Source organism: Trichoplusia ni, chromosome 8, assembly GCF_003590095.1.
Source record: "Trichoplusia ni isolate ovarian cell line Hi5 chromosome 8, tn1, whole genome shotgun sequence".
NCBI classification, from domain to species: Eukaryota; Metazoa; Arthropoda; class Insecta; order Lepidoptera; family Noctuidae; genus Trichoplusia; species Trichoplusia ni.
The window spans coordinates 4,049,305-4,066,466 of record NC_039485.1 but is presented as its reverse complement, the minus strand read 5'-3'; the positions used below and the strand labels follow the sequence as shown (position 1 = coordinate 4,066,466).

Below are 17,162 nucleotides of genomic sequence, written 5' to 3'. Positions count from 1 at the left end.
AACTCACGACCTTCGGTATAGAAGTCAGGGCCATCAACCACTAACCAATTTTGCCAATTTTGCTCTGTAGCAGTATCTAAGAGTTTCTGATAGACCCCAACAATATCTTCAAACCTTTCAATTTATCAAAGTGACATAAATATTTAATGTAACGCCTACATTTCGTTGAGTGGTCATACAAACTGGATATTTTGATGTCTATCGGTTCGCGCCTCCGTAATCCGTTGGAGTGGTGTCCTATCCTGTATTCCTAGACACCCACTTGGTCCTGGATCTAATATCTAGGTGGTATTCGAGATAGTAGTATCGTTGATCAATCTTTGGATATTAAAGACAATAAAGTGGGTTTTAAAATTAAAATTTGTGTTATTTTTGTTAATCTCAATCCCAAAAATTTCATTTTTATTGCCTTTGAAAATATAACTAAAAACGTAATCGTGCGAGATTAAGTCCTATTCCATTACAAATTTTTAAATGACAAGAAAATGTCTTGGTACAGTGTTTGTTTGTCGAATGACTTGGTACAGGGTATCTTCCTGTTCTAGGTTATGTCTAGACCCTACCATTAATTTATCAAATATTTAATTTATAGTTTCCGCAACTTTCAATTAAATAATTAATCATTTATTACTTGAGGCAACACTATATTTGGCGTAGCTTGCAACATTACCGAGTTCAAATTAATCGTAAAGGTGAATTGCAAATGAAATCGATTGAAATTACGATTGCTTTACATTTATCGATTATTGTTGTGACTGACATATAGAATAATCGAATGCTAGTCATTAAAGTTATAAGTCAAATTGATAAAGTGGTATGTCATCGCTTAGGGAATTGAATGAACTTAAATATGTACAATGACAAAGCTAAATTGTATGAGAAAATTTTGTTTTGAATTTGTATTCTACATTATACAAGATAAATAGGTCAAGAGTCGGACTCACGATACTAAGGGTTCTGTACAAATGATCTTAAGAGTACCTATGTACAACTAAATTTGGTCACTCATCCAATTACTGATCGTATCACTCGTTGAGCTCGTTGTTAAGTTACATTGTTTGTTTTATATTGACAACAGAAAATTGTAACTGTGTAGCCATCACGGTATATAAGATACAACCGTTTAGAAAATTTTCTAACAGGGACCCATTTTTAGGGGTTCAAGTTTATTCAGTAGCAAGTTTCAGAAGTACAGAAGTAATACTACGATGTAACTGTGTTTATAGGTCATTGCCAGTTGTCTAATTGGCTTATAACTTCGGATTGTCAACTATTCTACACATGTATTACATTCTTGACCTTCCATGCTTCACTCAATTCTCAAGTCGCGTATACTACCTTTAACACACTATTATTAAAACCAATACCATAACAATCATCAAAATAATTTTATTCGAAAATAAAATTGTGGACATAATATATATTTTGTCAACCAACCAATTATGCCGGTAACAACGTTGCTTAACGATCATCATTAGTAGTATTTGTTGTTACAGCAACAACAAATACGTGATCTCTGAAAATTTCAAATTTCTCTAGCTGTCACGGTTATGATAGTGTGGTGGCAGACGGACAGACAGCGGAACCTTACTAATAGAGATCCATTTATATGACTTAGGTGCAGAATCCTAAAAATCATTTTATTAGTAGGTAGGTATTTTATGGGCCGCATATATGAAAAGGGATAATAAAAACACTTAACTTACCTATCAGAAACACACAATACAATTAACAATGACCATACAAACTTTTTGGTTAACGCAACTCAAACTTTCATTATAAAAGCACTAATAATCTAGCATAATATTAATCCGGTATTAAATACTCCTTAGTATCATTCCATCAGTACGTAGCTATCTAATAGTGGTTCACAATGTACACCTAATTGCAATCTGAATCTGATCTACCGACTATGAAATGTTACGCTAATTTGTTCTATGGTTTACTGGTTACGAGCCCACTGAATTAGTTACGCATAATTATCGTCTAAGTACTGCTAAATATGATTTAGAGTTAGTTAATGGATAGGCTTGAATTGTTTTATTTTTGTGCTTTTTTAAAACGAGTCCTGTACTAAGGAATTTAATACTTGTGTCGCGGTGGTTTCACGAGTTCTCAAGTTTCATGACACGCAGTCTCGGGACAAGTGTTTTTGAATCACACATAAACGGTTGCCATCCGCGGGATCGAACCCACCACACGTCGCGCTCAGTAGGCTTGGCGTGGTGACCTCAACGACACGGCTATCCGTTCCGACATCAGTCATCAGAAGTAAAGTGATATTTCGTTTTTTTTTCTTAACCTATAATTGGCTGCTGATTAAGGCCTGGTAAATAACCTAATTTAAAAGAAATCGATTGTACATTGTTCGATGTTAACATACACTTCAGAAGTCTTTCTCAAAAAAACATTTTATTTCTGCAATTCTGCATCTATAAATCTCACGAATCGCAACACTTTCAGTTATAGGTAACAACTTCGTACAAAATAGCTGTAATTTATGTTAGAAAAGATGACACGACTTTTAACCTAGAAAGCCAACAGTCTTTCGCGCCCATCAAGTTACGTAGAGGTGTTAATTGACTAAGAAAATCCTTATTCTCATAACAGTAAGGTTCATTTTCGCGTTCTCTTTAAACGCATAATATGTGCTTATAAGGCAGCTATTAAAACCTTATTCAACAATTTATCTCTTAATAAAATCTTCATATAATTATCGAACATTTTCCTTTTAAGCATGCGTGTTACGTAATAAACACTAGGAAATAATTAATCCTAGGAGTATACGTAGGAGCCTAGCAACCGTGAGATAAAGGTTTGACGCTTGCCGGTTGTAGCATTTGTTGGTTGCGGGACGGGTTGCGTGCGAGTCGCGAGGTCGCTAAAGCGGCTCGCGCGCAGCTTTCTCATGAGTAAACGCTTATTATTATATAAATAAAATACGTTGCAATGAAATATGCTAACATATTAATTTTGTGGTCAAATGAGCATGTAATACAAACTCTGTTATTTAAAGAGTTTATTGCCTCTTCTAACTACAGAAACTACATAATATCCAATTCACTGTGACTACTTTGTTCATTCTTCAATTTGTCTCAACATTCCATGTCACCCAAGTGACTGAGTTGAGAAGTTAGATAGGCAGTCGTGCCTTGTAAAACACTGGTACTATTTAGCCGCTGCTTACACTGGAAGCCGACCCTAACATAGTTGGTAAAAGACTAGGATGATGATGTTGACTTCTTGTGGCGTTAGGTGATCTATCAAGCGTCCATCATATATGAACTGACCTTTAGCTTACTTTAACATTGCCTTACGGTAATACCACGTACTTACTACTGACATGAGCACATGCAAATATCTTGAACATCTGAACATAACAGTTAAGTGTGTTAACCGTTACTAGTGATTCATCCTTAGAGAAACTCATATTAACATGTTATTAGGATTTTGTTGGTCAATGTTCGGATTTGCATACTATTCACACTTTATTGGCTATTTCGCATCGGAGTGTGAATTCTGTTGACATAGCGCTGTGGTGGTTTCTGGTTGTAACGTGTTTTAAAAAATGTATATGTCCCATGTTTATTGGCTCTTAATTTTATGGTACTTTCCAATTATAATTTGGTAATGTGAAACTAGGCTTCTTACACGTAATTAAGTTATTGTGTAATTAAAGACTGTAATGACCGGGGTTCTTGGTAGGCTGGCTGTCAGAAGATAAACAAGTATACGGTACTCACTAAATTTATTAAATCAAACTAATTACTAAACTAAAACTAATTACTAAAATTAAATCTCGCTCACAACCCTGGATAACCCCACAACGGTGGTAAACACTGTGTGACCAAGATGGTAACACAATATGACCAAAGCAATGAACAACTTACGTCACACAGGGAGCTCACCAATTAATACAGGTTGGCCGTAAGTATTGGCCTTTACCCTTTACCGATAATGTTCAAAGACACTGCAGAAGGATGACGTTTCGCGATTTCCGAACCCGGGCTAGATGTCGGCAGGCCGTTGCTGTGTCTAGATGGCGAGACACCAGGTGGTCACTCACTAAATGACACGGGTTCAAAGTTCGCTTTATGAAGCGCAAGACTATCACGGGGCAGGCTGGTCTCCAACCCTTAAGCTTGACCACCCGTCAATAAGGGCGTTTCCGCAAGCTGCGGACAAATGATCACGGTCAGCCTTGTAAAAAAAATCAAATTGTCCAGCTTACACTTCGTAGAATAGACGCAAACACTTACCCCGTTTCTCCTGCTACTTGCACACAATTCACAATCACAATGTACTGTCTGGAATCACGCCAATGATAACAGGTCACTTAATATATTTCTCGAAACAATAATTGCGGTGACGAATCGAATTTGCACGGTCATCTGACCAAACTGTCATCCTTTTTTTTCACCCACCCGCGCTATCATATTTATGCTCTGACCCTCATTTGTCAATATGAGTGGTAATTATTTGTTGTTAACTCTGTCGCGAGCCTAGTAACGCCATCTAGTAACAGGTTTGCGAATAGATTTATCAATCATTACAATATCCCCTCTCCTGAGAAGAATCCAACCGGATTCAAACCAAACGTTTAAGGTCACAAGAATGCCACTCCCCTAAGTCTTTGCCTCTGAGACTCTTTAGTTTGTAGACGTCGTTTGATGCCTTTTCTGCTATGATTGCTTTTTCGAACTTAGGAGCTAGTTTAGACATGAAGGCCTGGTTGGCATTCGAGAGGAATTTGGTGCGTTTCCAAACCAAGTCCCCAACATCATAGGTGCATACACGACGTCTCTTGTTATAGTGTCGGCTGTTGATCTCATGCGATTGACGTATTTTTTCACAAACTTCTTCATAACCTTATTTCGAAAAGCTATGCTTTTTTCGAATTTTTCTTTGTCGAAGGTGATCGGTTCGACGGGATCAAAATTATAGGGTCTCATCCCTTGTACTGCCGTCTCGCGCCCAAAAAATAAATATGATGGCGTTTTCCCCGTTATTTCATGGACCGATGTCCTAATCGCATGTCCTATGTGCGGTATATATTTGTCCCATTCTCTGTGATTATGTTCGACATAAGAAGCTATAGCCGAACCTATAACTTTGTTTACCCGCTCAGTGGGATTGGCCTGGGGATGATAGTAGGGAGTATACCACAGTTTTACACCATAGCTTGATACCAGATCCTTAAATTGGTTGGAAACAAACTGCTTTCCATTGTCACATACTATGACGCTAGGGGTCCCAAACATTAAGAATATTTGTTCCTCCAGTATTTGAGCTATGGTTGACGTTTTGCCATTTCTGAGTGGATATAGAAAACAGAATTTGCTGAACCAGCATGTTATGACTAGCAACATTGTGTTGCCATGTTTAGATTTTGGAAAGGGTCCCATCAGATCCATAGATATAATTTGAAAGGGCTCTGTGACTTCTCGTTGTTTCCCCATTAAACCAGACGGTTTATTCTGTGAGTTCTTGTATTTTGCACACACTTCGCATTGCCGTACATAGTCTTTCATGTCCTGAATCAAGGTTGGCCAAAAGTAGTGCTGTCTCGCGCGATTGACCGATTTCTTCACCCCAAAATGCCCCGATGTGGGATCATCGTGACATTCCTTTAAAATCCCTGGACGGAGTTTTTCTGGTACCGCCTGTTTCCAACTATCGTTTTCATGGGGAAATTGTTTCAGTCTTATGTATTTCCAAAGCTGTCCTTGACTAACTTCCCAATCCTGGTCACTCTTTCCAGCCAGTACCAAGTCTTCTTTTGATTTATACCATTCATCTTTGTCTTCCGGTTTTACGTCTATTATGTTAATTTCATCTTCAATAGCTCTTGATAAAGCATCTGGCACAATGTTATACTTGCCTTTGCGATGGATCACTTCATAATCAAACTGTTGTAAGCGCATGGCCCACCTTGCTAAGCGCCCGTGAGGGTCCTTATTGCGATGTAGCCACTGCAGAGCACTATGGTCCGTTATGACTTTAAAATGGTTTCCTTCAATGTATGGACGAAATTGTTCAACAGCGTGCAGGACGCTCAATAGTTCTCGCTCTGACGCCGAGTACTTACATTCCCTTTCCGATAGTTTTCTGCTGGTGTAAGCAATAGGCACCTCCAGACCATCAACCATCTGTATTAAGACTCCACCAGTACCTCTGTTAGAGGCGTCGCATTGAACAGAGAAGGGTTTTGTAAAGTCTGGTACTCTCAAAACTGGTGTCGAGGTTAGGGCAGTCTTTAAGGTTAAGAAAGAATCTTCAGCCTCTTTATTCCATGTAATGCGTTTAGCCTTCTTACCTCCCTTGGTTAGTTCATGGAGTGGAGCTGCAACAATAGCAAAATTTTCTACAAACCGTCTATACCAGCTAGCTAGGCCAATAAAACGCTTTAGCTCCGTGTAAGTTGTTGGCCTGGGATATTCAAGAATGGCTTTAACTTTGTCCGGGTCCGTACGTAATCCTTCCTTGTCAACTATATAGCCTAAGTATTTTAAGGACGGTCTCGCAAAAACGCATTTCTCCAGGTTAATCGTTAATCCTGCTTTCTTAAGCTGATCTTTTACATATGATAATGACAATAAATGGCTGTCAAAGTTGTCGTCGCATATGACAATATCATCCAGGTATGCAAATACTCTACCTTCAAATTCTGGCGTAAACAAGCGATCCATCAATCGTTGTTGTGTTTGGGAGGCATTGCTTAACCCGAACGGCATGACCTTAAATTGGTAAAGTCCTTTTCCAGCAAGACCAAATGCAGTCTTTTCCTTGCTATTTTCTTCTAAAGGTATTTGCCAGAATGCTGCTCGTAAATCAATGGTAGACAAAAACCGGGCGTTTTTTAGACTGTCTAATATTGTTGTAACTCTAGGCAAGGGATAGGAGTCCTTTACCGTTACCCTGTTTAATTGACGACTGTCGAGACACAGTCGATTCTTACCTGTAGATTTTTTTACGAATAATACTGGAGAACGCCATGAGCTTATTGAAGGTTCTATAACATCATTATCCAGCATTTCCTGAATTTCCTTCTCTAGTTCTGCCATAATTGGAGGAGCAAATGGATATTGTCTGTGTTTGATAGGTAGGCTGTCCCCGGTATCAATTCTATGTTCAATCAACGATGTTCTACCTAAACCTTTGCCAATTTCTGCTGCCATTTGTTCTAACAGCCTATCCAAGCGTTCTCTCTCTTGAGCCGAAAGATCATCCCGTGAAATTACTGGTTGTGTGACGTTAATTTCCGCAATGTCAGCCATCGATTTTCCGGCACCTATTGATAATTTAAATATGTCAAAGAAGTTCATTCCCAAAATAATATCATGCTTAAGGTGGTCCATGACATAGAAGTCTACCACGTTATATTTGCCTGAAAACTCAACAGGTAAATGAACAACGGTATCCATTGAGTGGTAGGTGCCATCGGCCGTCGAAATTACTTGTTTGTCAATTTTATGTCCTGAGAGCCCCAATTGCATTATTCTCGTTGCAAATCCTCGCGAAATCACCGAGACAGTAGCTCCAGAGTCCAATAAACCCGCAAACGACTGATTTAATATTTTTATTTCGGCATAATATCGGTTGTCATTATTAAGCTTCTCAATGTTACATATCTTCCCTGTTTTAAAGAAATTCGAAATTGTTTGTAGCCATTGTTGCCAGTCATCTGAGGGAAGATGACTTAATTTCTGGGAGTTCGATCGGCTGGCATCGACCCCGAGTTGTCGTTTCCCTTATCAACAGCACTGCATGGGCATTTATTTGTCGTTTTTCCAAAACGTCCACATTTGTAACAGAAGATTCTTTGCTTCGGCATTTTACAATCCCTGAAGCGATGTCCCGTAACCCTGCAGTTCCAGCATTTGGTGAGTGGTGCTTGCTTATCATTTATGGCTGCCAGCTCAGTCATGTTTCCATTTTGTGATATCTCCAAAGTGCCTCCCTTGTATGCTAGATCTCTTTCCAGGGAGTGTTCACTGTTGCTAGGTTCCTTGAACTTATCACAGCTTAATTTCGTGCGTTCAACTATTCTAAGGACTGACGTTAATTCACTCACAGAGTCAAACGTGTCTCGACATATAACTTTCTGAAAGTACGGTTGTAGGTTTCTTCTGAGAATCATCAATTTCTGTGTTTCAGTAATGGGATTCGGTAGACGATTAAACATATTCTGCATAATGGCTATATAAATTAGAACACTTTCCTGCTTGCTTTGGGTCCTCCGTTTAATCTCCTCCAAGAGCTCTTCTTGGTAGTCAGGTTGCTGAAACGTATCTAACATAAGCTCCACTAATTGCGACCAGTTCGATACCGCACCTTTATTGGCCCTAAACCATATTAAGGCTTCACCTTCGAAGAAGTCTATGGCATATCGAAACAAGTCTTCATCAGTAGCATTCCGTGCTTCTTTAAGTTCTTCAATTCTTTCCAAAAACGCGTTCACACCTATGGTTCCCCTTCCACTAAATTTAACACCCCAATCTTTAATGGGAACTAATTTTTGTTTGTGGAAACCATTGTCGAATGTAGAAGACCTTTGTAGGCCTGGGTGGCGTGAAAAAAAGCCAGGTTTCTCCGTGGTTGTTCCTGGTTTATCCGAATCGTCAGAATGAGGTTGAGTGGCACAATTTCGGTGCATTGCCGCGTCACGTTTTGGAACGGAAGCCCTTCCTGGGTGCCGGCACTTTTCTAATTGTTCTATTATCTGTATGGCCTCATCACCTAATGATTTTTGCAAGACATCTTTGTCGTGTTCGGAAATAGCATCATCTTCCTCATTCTCTTCTTGTTCAAGCTCCTGTAGTGACGTCATGGCATCCTGGATGTTCTTTAGCAATGTCGAATGCCTCTCCATATCACTGGCTTGTAAAGGTATAATGAGCTTGGCGCGGTTCGATAAGTGTGATAAGCGGGAGTGTATACGTCTAAAAAACGAACGCTCGGGACTTTCTGATACCTCTGATATAAGTATAATCACTTCCGATAGTTTATTCTCACAAAAAACTATTTCTTTACCCGGGTTATCTATGCAAGAATTAGGAACCTTAAAGGAAATGGTTGACTCACCCGACTGTTCTCGAACTAAAATTTCCCGCAAGAATTTACGCATCGTTGCCACGGTCCTACAATCAGAGATCCCGCGGCAAGCCAGCTCAAACTCAAGTTCATCCTTATGCAGTGCATTAACATCCATTATCAAATACTACAATGTAAACAAACAAAACAAGTGAGAAAAAGTTATAGGTTTTTCTGCATTAAACAACCAGCTATATATTCTGCACAATAATTAATTACAATAATTGTTGTTATTAATTAATTACAATAATCTGTACCAAAAATTAAAACAAAAATTAATTTTATTAATTAAGGTTATGGAGAAAAAAAAACTTACATACATAAATTTACAATGAGCTTGTCTATCTTCCAACCAGTTAACCCGTGGGCGCCAATGTAATGACCGGGGTTCTTGGTAGGCTGGCTGTCAGAAGATAAACAAGTATACGGTACTCACTAAATTTATTAAATCAAACTAATTACTAAACTAAAACTAATTACTAAAATTAAATCTCGCTCACAACCCTGGATAACCCCACAACGGTGGTAAACACTGTGTGACCAAGATGGTAACACAATATGACCAAAGCAATGAACAACTTACGTCACACAGGGAGCTCACCAATTAATACAGGTTGGCCGTAAGTATTGGCCTTTACCCTTTACCGATAATGTTCAAAGACACTGCAGAAGGATGACGTTTCGCGATTTCCGAACCCGGGCTAGATGTCGGCAGGCCGTTGCTGTGTCTAGATGGCGAGACACCAGGTGGTCACTCACTAAATGACACGGGTTCAAAGTTCGCTTTATGAAGCGCAAGACTATCACGGGGCAGGCTGGTCTCCAACCCTTAAGCTTGACCACCCGTCAATAAGGGCGTTTCCGCAAGCTGCGGACAAATGATCACGGTCAGCCTTGTAAAAAAAATCAAATTGTCCAGCTTACACTTCGTAGAATAGACGCAAACACTTACCCCGTTTCTCCTGCTACTTGCACACAATTCACAATCACAATGTACTGTCTGGAATCACGCCAATGATAACAGGTCACTTAATATATTTCTCGAAACAATAATTGCGGTGACGAATCGAATTTGCACGGTCATCTGACCAAACTGTCATCCTTTTTTTTCACCCACCCGCGCTATCATATTTATGCTCTGACCCTCATTTGTCAATATGAGTGGTAATTATTTGTTGTTAACTCTGTCGCGAGCCTAGTAACGCCATCTAGTAACAGGTTTGCGAATAGATTTATCAATCATTACAAGACGAATTGCAAGGAATAAAGTTTAAAGTACTTATTTTTATCTGTCTGTTGGTCTGTAACAATATCTTTCAAGATGAATTCGAGGCTGAAGCTGAAAGGTGTAAATACCTATACATAATATATATATGTATATGTTACCTTATTTATCCATGATCATGATGTAGCGATGACAACAATCTCATCAAATTTTTAGACTATTTAACAAAACATTATCTTTTTTGTGCTAGCCCTGGTTATTGGTTACTGTTGTGTGACAGCCCTACTCTACAACTTGCTAATAGTGTGGCCCGGCTAGTATATCGATATCGAGGTCACAAGTATTAGCACTCTTATGGACACACACGCCCACACAACTTCCTATAGAAAGCTTAAAACAAATACTTGAAGAGTGTTCTTCTAATGAAGCTATTGACAATTAACGATACGATAATGATACGTTTACGAGCGTTTTATAAGTTTTGTAACTGGTTTGATGGGATCGAAAAGTTTTATAGTTTTTATTTTGTAAAGATCTAATAGTAAACAACCTTTAAAATGTGTATCAAAATGCACGTGTTGTTAGGCTAAAGAGTTGTTTTTACAAAATCTGCTACCGCGCTAAGTCAATAAATTAAAAAAGATATTTAATTTAAAATAGTACACAGTCCCGCATTAAGAAATGAAATCCTTGTGTCATTAAATGTTTCACAAACAGTCCTACTACAGGCATTCGTGGAGTACACCAACGATTGTCTAGGGTGGTCATCTCAACCACTCGAAAGTCGCAATCATAATTAATAGTATTAAGGTGAAGTGTTTTTGCAATTAACCTAAGTTCAGACTCTGACTGTTACTTAACATAATAAGTGTATTTCAAAATGAACGTCAAGTTAGTACAATAGAAAATTAACTATTCAGAAAGTAAAGTGCATTTTAAGAGCTCAAATAATGTTAAGTAAATCTCAGTTTATGCAGTTAACAGTTATAGCAAGCATACAATTACTTGGCATCTAAAGGCTTGTATATCAAACCATGTAAAGATAATATATAGTGATTACTCCGTCACTTGTTTCTTAGGTAGCAGAACAAAATAGAAACGGCACATTAAAGTATATTAGCTGTTTATCGCCTTAAAGTAGCTAAAACCGACCCAAAACTGGTTTGTAATAATACGTTTCCGTGACCGGAGGGTGTGCTATTTGTCACTACTCCCGTTTTATTACAATCATTAATCCTGTATGCGTTGCAGCTGTTTTAAATGTGCACATACTTCTAACTCCAAAACCTGCTTTAATTTTATAAAAAAAGCACAAAATTATCTAGTTGAAGTCTAGATAAATTATTGCTTAAGAGCAGTGCTATAAGAGGTAATGGCTCTTGATTTTGTTTTGACTTTCCTACTTAGGACATCCATTGAGGAAATGATTCCAGCGAGTAACAATGAATGTTGAAGAGCTAGCTGTAAATAAAGAATATACAATCGGGATAGAATCTATCATATGTGTTAAACTATCTGTGTACCAAGTTCTGTCTAAATCCGTTCAGTGGTTTTTGAATGAGGAACAAACATCCATACACCCAGACATAAGAAGCTTCTATTTAACAGCCAGTCTTTGCAAAAGGGAGCGACAGTAAGATTGCATCACGTAAGTTATTAGACGCCATGATGAGGGGATATCGACTGTTACGTAGACATGCACGCAGTAATACCTGTTCTCAACACACATAAATCATAAAGCAAACACGGAAAACAATTAACAGAAAATAACGAACAATTTCTACCAACACGGGTATTGAGATAGAGATCTTCCAATCAACTGTCAATGTTTAAAAAAGTGTTGGCCTCAATTGCATTATATCGATACCTTACGCAAATAGGGTTGTAGTCAACTGACCATGAGATAAGTAATTAAAGATTGCGATTACGATAATTACATTCTATCGATTTACATACGTTTACATTACATCTGCTTTTCTGCTTCAAGTGATAATGTTAATTGAAATCGTGAAGTTATTACACGCGCCAGAAAGTTCAGACCAATTTTCACATAACATCAAAAGTTTATTTGAGTTGTAACGCGCCTTCAATTCGGTTACGAAGCAATTATTTTGCAATTTCGATTAAAGCATTGTGTGTTAATAACATTGTGTTAACACATAATACAGAATGTGCTCCTTTATTTATTGTTGGGAGCTATAATAAAAGCAATTACGTTATGGTTTGCCATCCGCTATGTTATTAACCTTCCTCGTTAACCTGCTGACTTGCAGTTCTTTATTTGGTGTAGAGATGCTATGGAACTCCGTAACCGAAACTATCGGATATCCGGTATGATAATTTCGGATATTGTCGATATCTAAAGTAAATGGTAGAGACAAATGGTAGAGAAATTTATTACAGGTTATGATCTCTTGAAATGTCACACAAAAGCCTCGTTCCTTGACTTATCATTCCAGTTCTTCAATTCTTTATAAATGTAATATCCTTAACGAATATTAACGATACTGTATGAAACAATCGGATATCCGACGATATCTTTATCCGAAACCGGATCCGAAATTACACATCCATAACATCCCTGATTAAAATCACTGTTTTCACTGCGTAATTTAAATGTTAACTAAAATTACTACGACTTAATTAAATTATTATTCATCTGAAATGATGAATGCAATTCATGCGTACAACACGTATCACAGTCGGCATTTGTTTTCAAACGGCAATCGATAAACTGTGCTGGTAAATAAATCTTACAGTTTGTCTTTGTTGATGTTCGATCGATAAAATCGTTGGAGTTATTTAAAACACTCGCAACGCGTAGGTGAACGTCTCGAAACACTGGAACAATAAATTGTCTGTCGGGTAGCCGCGACGAGACAAGATTATCGATAATTTTGACATGCAACACTAGCAAATGTTTAGGCTGTTGTTTTTGAAGCGATTTTTATTTATGAAATATACGGAAATTTAAAACTGTTTAATATTAATGATCACGACACACCTGGCAGTTGTATTATGTTCTAAACGCAATAAATAAATTCTTATGTGATATTTTATAAGTGGATGGTACACTATATTTTACTGGTTCGACGGTCGGTCTGAGCTGTAGGAACTGGTTATAGAAAATTATACATGTCGCTTTGTATCCGGTGCCTCTTCTTCGCAATAATTTACAACATCTGCTTTCTAAACCCTACGGTTAGCTATAGACGTTTACATGTTTTAATTCATCGCCGGCTGGAATTTCTTTATAAATTTTAAAGGCTAGGCCGGCATTGTGATTTTATTTGTCGGCTGGTACCATAAATTGTGTGAATAAAAAGCTTTAGCTGCATTTAGAACGAGACTAGAATGTTTATGATAACATTCTGCGAAGATATGATGTGTTCCGGGTTTCTTTTACGTTGATATGGCACTTTATATTTAATCAGTGATTTATATTAAAGACATTATTAAATTCTTCGATTGGATTCGGTTGCTACGCAGGACAAATGTTTGTGTGATGAGTATGTTCATTTCTTCTGTGTTTTAGTGTGATCCACCTATGTATTTTAGTATTTAGTAAATAATTTAATAAATAAGTATGTTTTACGTATGTACATATGCGATATTTTCGATAATTTCGTGTAATCCGGCCATTTTCAATGTCTCAAAATTTTTATACCACAAAGTTTCTTATTTCACAAAACTTAAGTACAGCATCTAAGAATACTATAAACTCACGCTACTGTTGCTACTTCACGCCTGAGTAGTTTCACTACAGTTTTATCTTCTAACCTATCTTGTACCAAAAAGTATTTTTATCTTAATCTTTACAACTATCATGTCTAGAGCTTGTCTGTATACCGTGAGATATTTCGTGAGATGCTTATTGAGTTCGCACGTGGAAATACGCAGGCTCTTAGGCCTTCCTAAGCTGGTACTAAGACTGTTGCAGACGTGGAAGTGAGATAGAGCTACGCATTGTAGAGTCCCGTCTCTCTTCCACCACTGGAGTAGTTTACTTCACAATTCGGAAGGCTTCCTGGTTTAGTATATTTTTTATGGGTTAATTCGAATTTAGGTCGGTAACACATTTTCTAGGAATAATATTGTAGCTTAAGATTTTTGCAATGATTTGATTTTGTCGTTGATAACACATCATCATTAATACATAGGTATATTTATATTTTCTTTGTTTATTTTTGTTGTTGAAAAAATCTTGTCCTTTTTGTTTGCAATAAGGTTTTATGCTTGCAAAAAGGGTTAAACAGATTCTAAAACTGTTTTTATATGTCTACCACAACACAATCTAAATTATGCGATTCCAATAGACCTAATTTGATTCAATTTTATGACATAGCAGTTTAATTTACAGTTAGTAAACAATAAAAAGTATAAAAACACATTAGCACCTCTTAAATTGAAGATGTATCCTATACATTATTCATTAGATTGAAATAAATTAACATCATATCTATTACAAGTATAACATTTAGAATTGTAAACCATAGTTATGTGAATAAAAATTTTAAATCAATTAGTTCGTTAACCGTTTTCTGTATAAAGAAAGCATATTTTGATTTATTATCTTAAGACTGTTGCTGAGAAAGCGAGATGGCGATATAGCCGTTGTAGAGCGCTGTCCCGCTTGCGCTAAAGAGACTAACTTTTTGAAACTCATAGCTTTTTCCATTGCTGTCATGTTACACAATCTTAATATGCACATATTAATTAAATTAAAACTTCATTATAATACTTTCGGATGCACCTAATTGGTCAGTTTGAAAAGTTGTTTTCTATTTTAGTCTGAATTTAATTGATCGTTTATATTAATGTAATATTTTGTAAGCAATCAAATTTATTTATGGCTGATATCTATCAAAATTAAATTTAAATAATTATGTTAATGCTGATATCATTATTTTAAATCTATTCACGCGGAAACTTGAAATAAAATTTTCTTTAATGATTGGATAACGATCTAAACTCTGTTTAGCTCTGCTAAACTGTATATTGACAAATCTTGTCAGCAATCTGAACAATTTGTTTTATTAAAAAGGCACCTTTATTACATCAATAACTCCTCAACCTATCTCTTTGTAAATCTAAGAAGTTAAACCATAAACATCAATTCGATCTGCGAATAAACAAACTCAAACCTTCTTGGTATAAATCTGTTTAGTACAAAAATAAACAGTGAATGTAAACGCAAAAATATAGCACCTTTAATTATTATTGGCGCAGTAAAGTCGATGGCTCGCGTAGTTGCGTTATTCGAAGCAAAATTACAAGACGGCTCGGTAATGGCGGGTAGGTGGATGCTACACGGAGCATAGAAATAGCAGGAAGTGCACTGCCTGGGCCAGACTTCTTAGCAAAATGACTGTACAACGGTGAGCGTTGATAAAGAACGGGTCAATGTATGAAAATGACAGGGATAAATGTGACTTGTACTAAAGTCTGGTTTCTGCTGTTTCTAAGACTTATCAGAACGAAACAAACGAAATCTACTAGTCTGATTAAAACGGAATTGTTAATATGGGCAGAGCGGCTTAACTTTTTTTTTCAGTTTGATTCTTCCTCTTTCCTGATCCTTATATTATTCTGCTTCTTGTTTGTCAGACACGAATACACGATACAAAATTGTAGTAACACCCGATTCAGCTATAAATAAAAAAAACGACGGCTGAAGGATACTGTAGGTATCTTTTAGTTTACGTTAATCATAAGATATAGGTCGCAAAATCATTTTCAGTCCGTAAAATTTTCATTCAATTTATTTCATGTTTGTGACAAGCGCGCTAGGCCTTTGTACCACTTCCAGTTTTCTATTCCTCCATGTTCGGTGAGTACCACAGTCTACCTGTTCCTTACCATAATGACTGGGCTAACTGGAGCTTTGTCTTAAGGAATGTAAAGGAATTTCCTCTCCTATACTTCGAGCGAATGGCTTCTTGTAACGTTTAAAGTTCTGATCGAATCGTAATTGACGAGTTTGTGTTGACTCGTTTTATATTCAATTTAAGTTTATTTCTGTTAAAAGTAAATTGTTTGTAAGAAATGTTTTACTATTTTCGTTGTTGCTTTTGAAATGGGATTACTTTTAGGTTTTGTACATAATGAAAACTTAATTCACTTAAGTAAAGCAGCTAAGAATAGAGTATTGCCTGCATTTAATAAGATTTCCACAACTTTTTCAACCTTTTTTTTCCTCAAAGGCTTAAAATGTCGCGCAGTCAAAAAATTTGCGACCACTGCAGAAACCATAAATTTACAGTAAAATTATAATATGCCTGCATGCTCATTCTAAGTCTTCCTGCACTTTTTCTACAACGGGAAATGATGCAACCACGGTCATGTCGTTCAATTTCAAACCCGTCAATTTTCCCCCGCAATTTCTCTAAGCGAAACAAAACACTGCAGTTTTATCTATACATAGGCATTATAACCACAGCTTACACCTCAGCACAAATCCTGTTTCTATCTTCACGTAATAACACTAATCCTGGCCACTAGAAAATAGTTGAGCCTCACCCAACTATACAAGCCACGAATTAAACGCTTAATTGCATGTACATTGCCGTTTTACATTCGCGCACTGATGTGTAGTTAGAGGTAAAATGTTAATGGATTGTTACCTTATGCGGAAACTTTACAGTCGCGGTTCGCTTGTGCCCTGGGAAACCGGGAATGCCGTATCAGAATCCGTTTGACAGAACAATTGGGTTCAGTTAATATTCATGGGGTCTGTCAATTATTTTCTCAGCGGTTCAGTAGATATCGGTATCTGTATTAAAGGTTATTGGATGTTAATTGAAGAATTACCTATTCCGTTCGTTTTATAAGCTAATTAATGTAT

General features: G+C 37.1%; 1 protein-coding gene and 1 long non-coding RNA gene across 2 annotated transcripts in view; one reads left to right on the top strand and one right to left on the bottom strand.

Moving 5' to 3' along the window:
* The window catches only part of LOC113496481 (cadherin-99C), a 156,150-nt gene that overhangs the window by 103,685 nt on the left and 35,303 nt on the right, over positions 1 to 17,162 (top strand). The window lies entirely within an intron of this gene.
* LOC113496485 lies at positions 9,396 to 10,335 on the bottom strand. Its single transcript, XR_003400822.1, has 2 exons — positions 10,046 to 10,335; positions 9,396 to 9,961 (listed from the first exon to the last, which is right to left on the bottom strand). It is a non-coding gene; the product is annotated as an uncharacterized LOC113496485 (long non-coding RNA).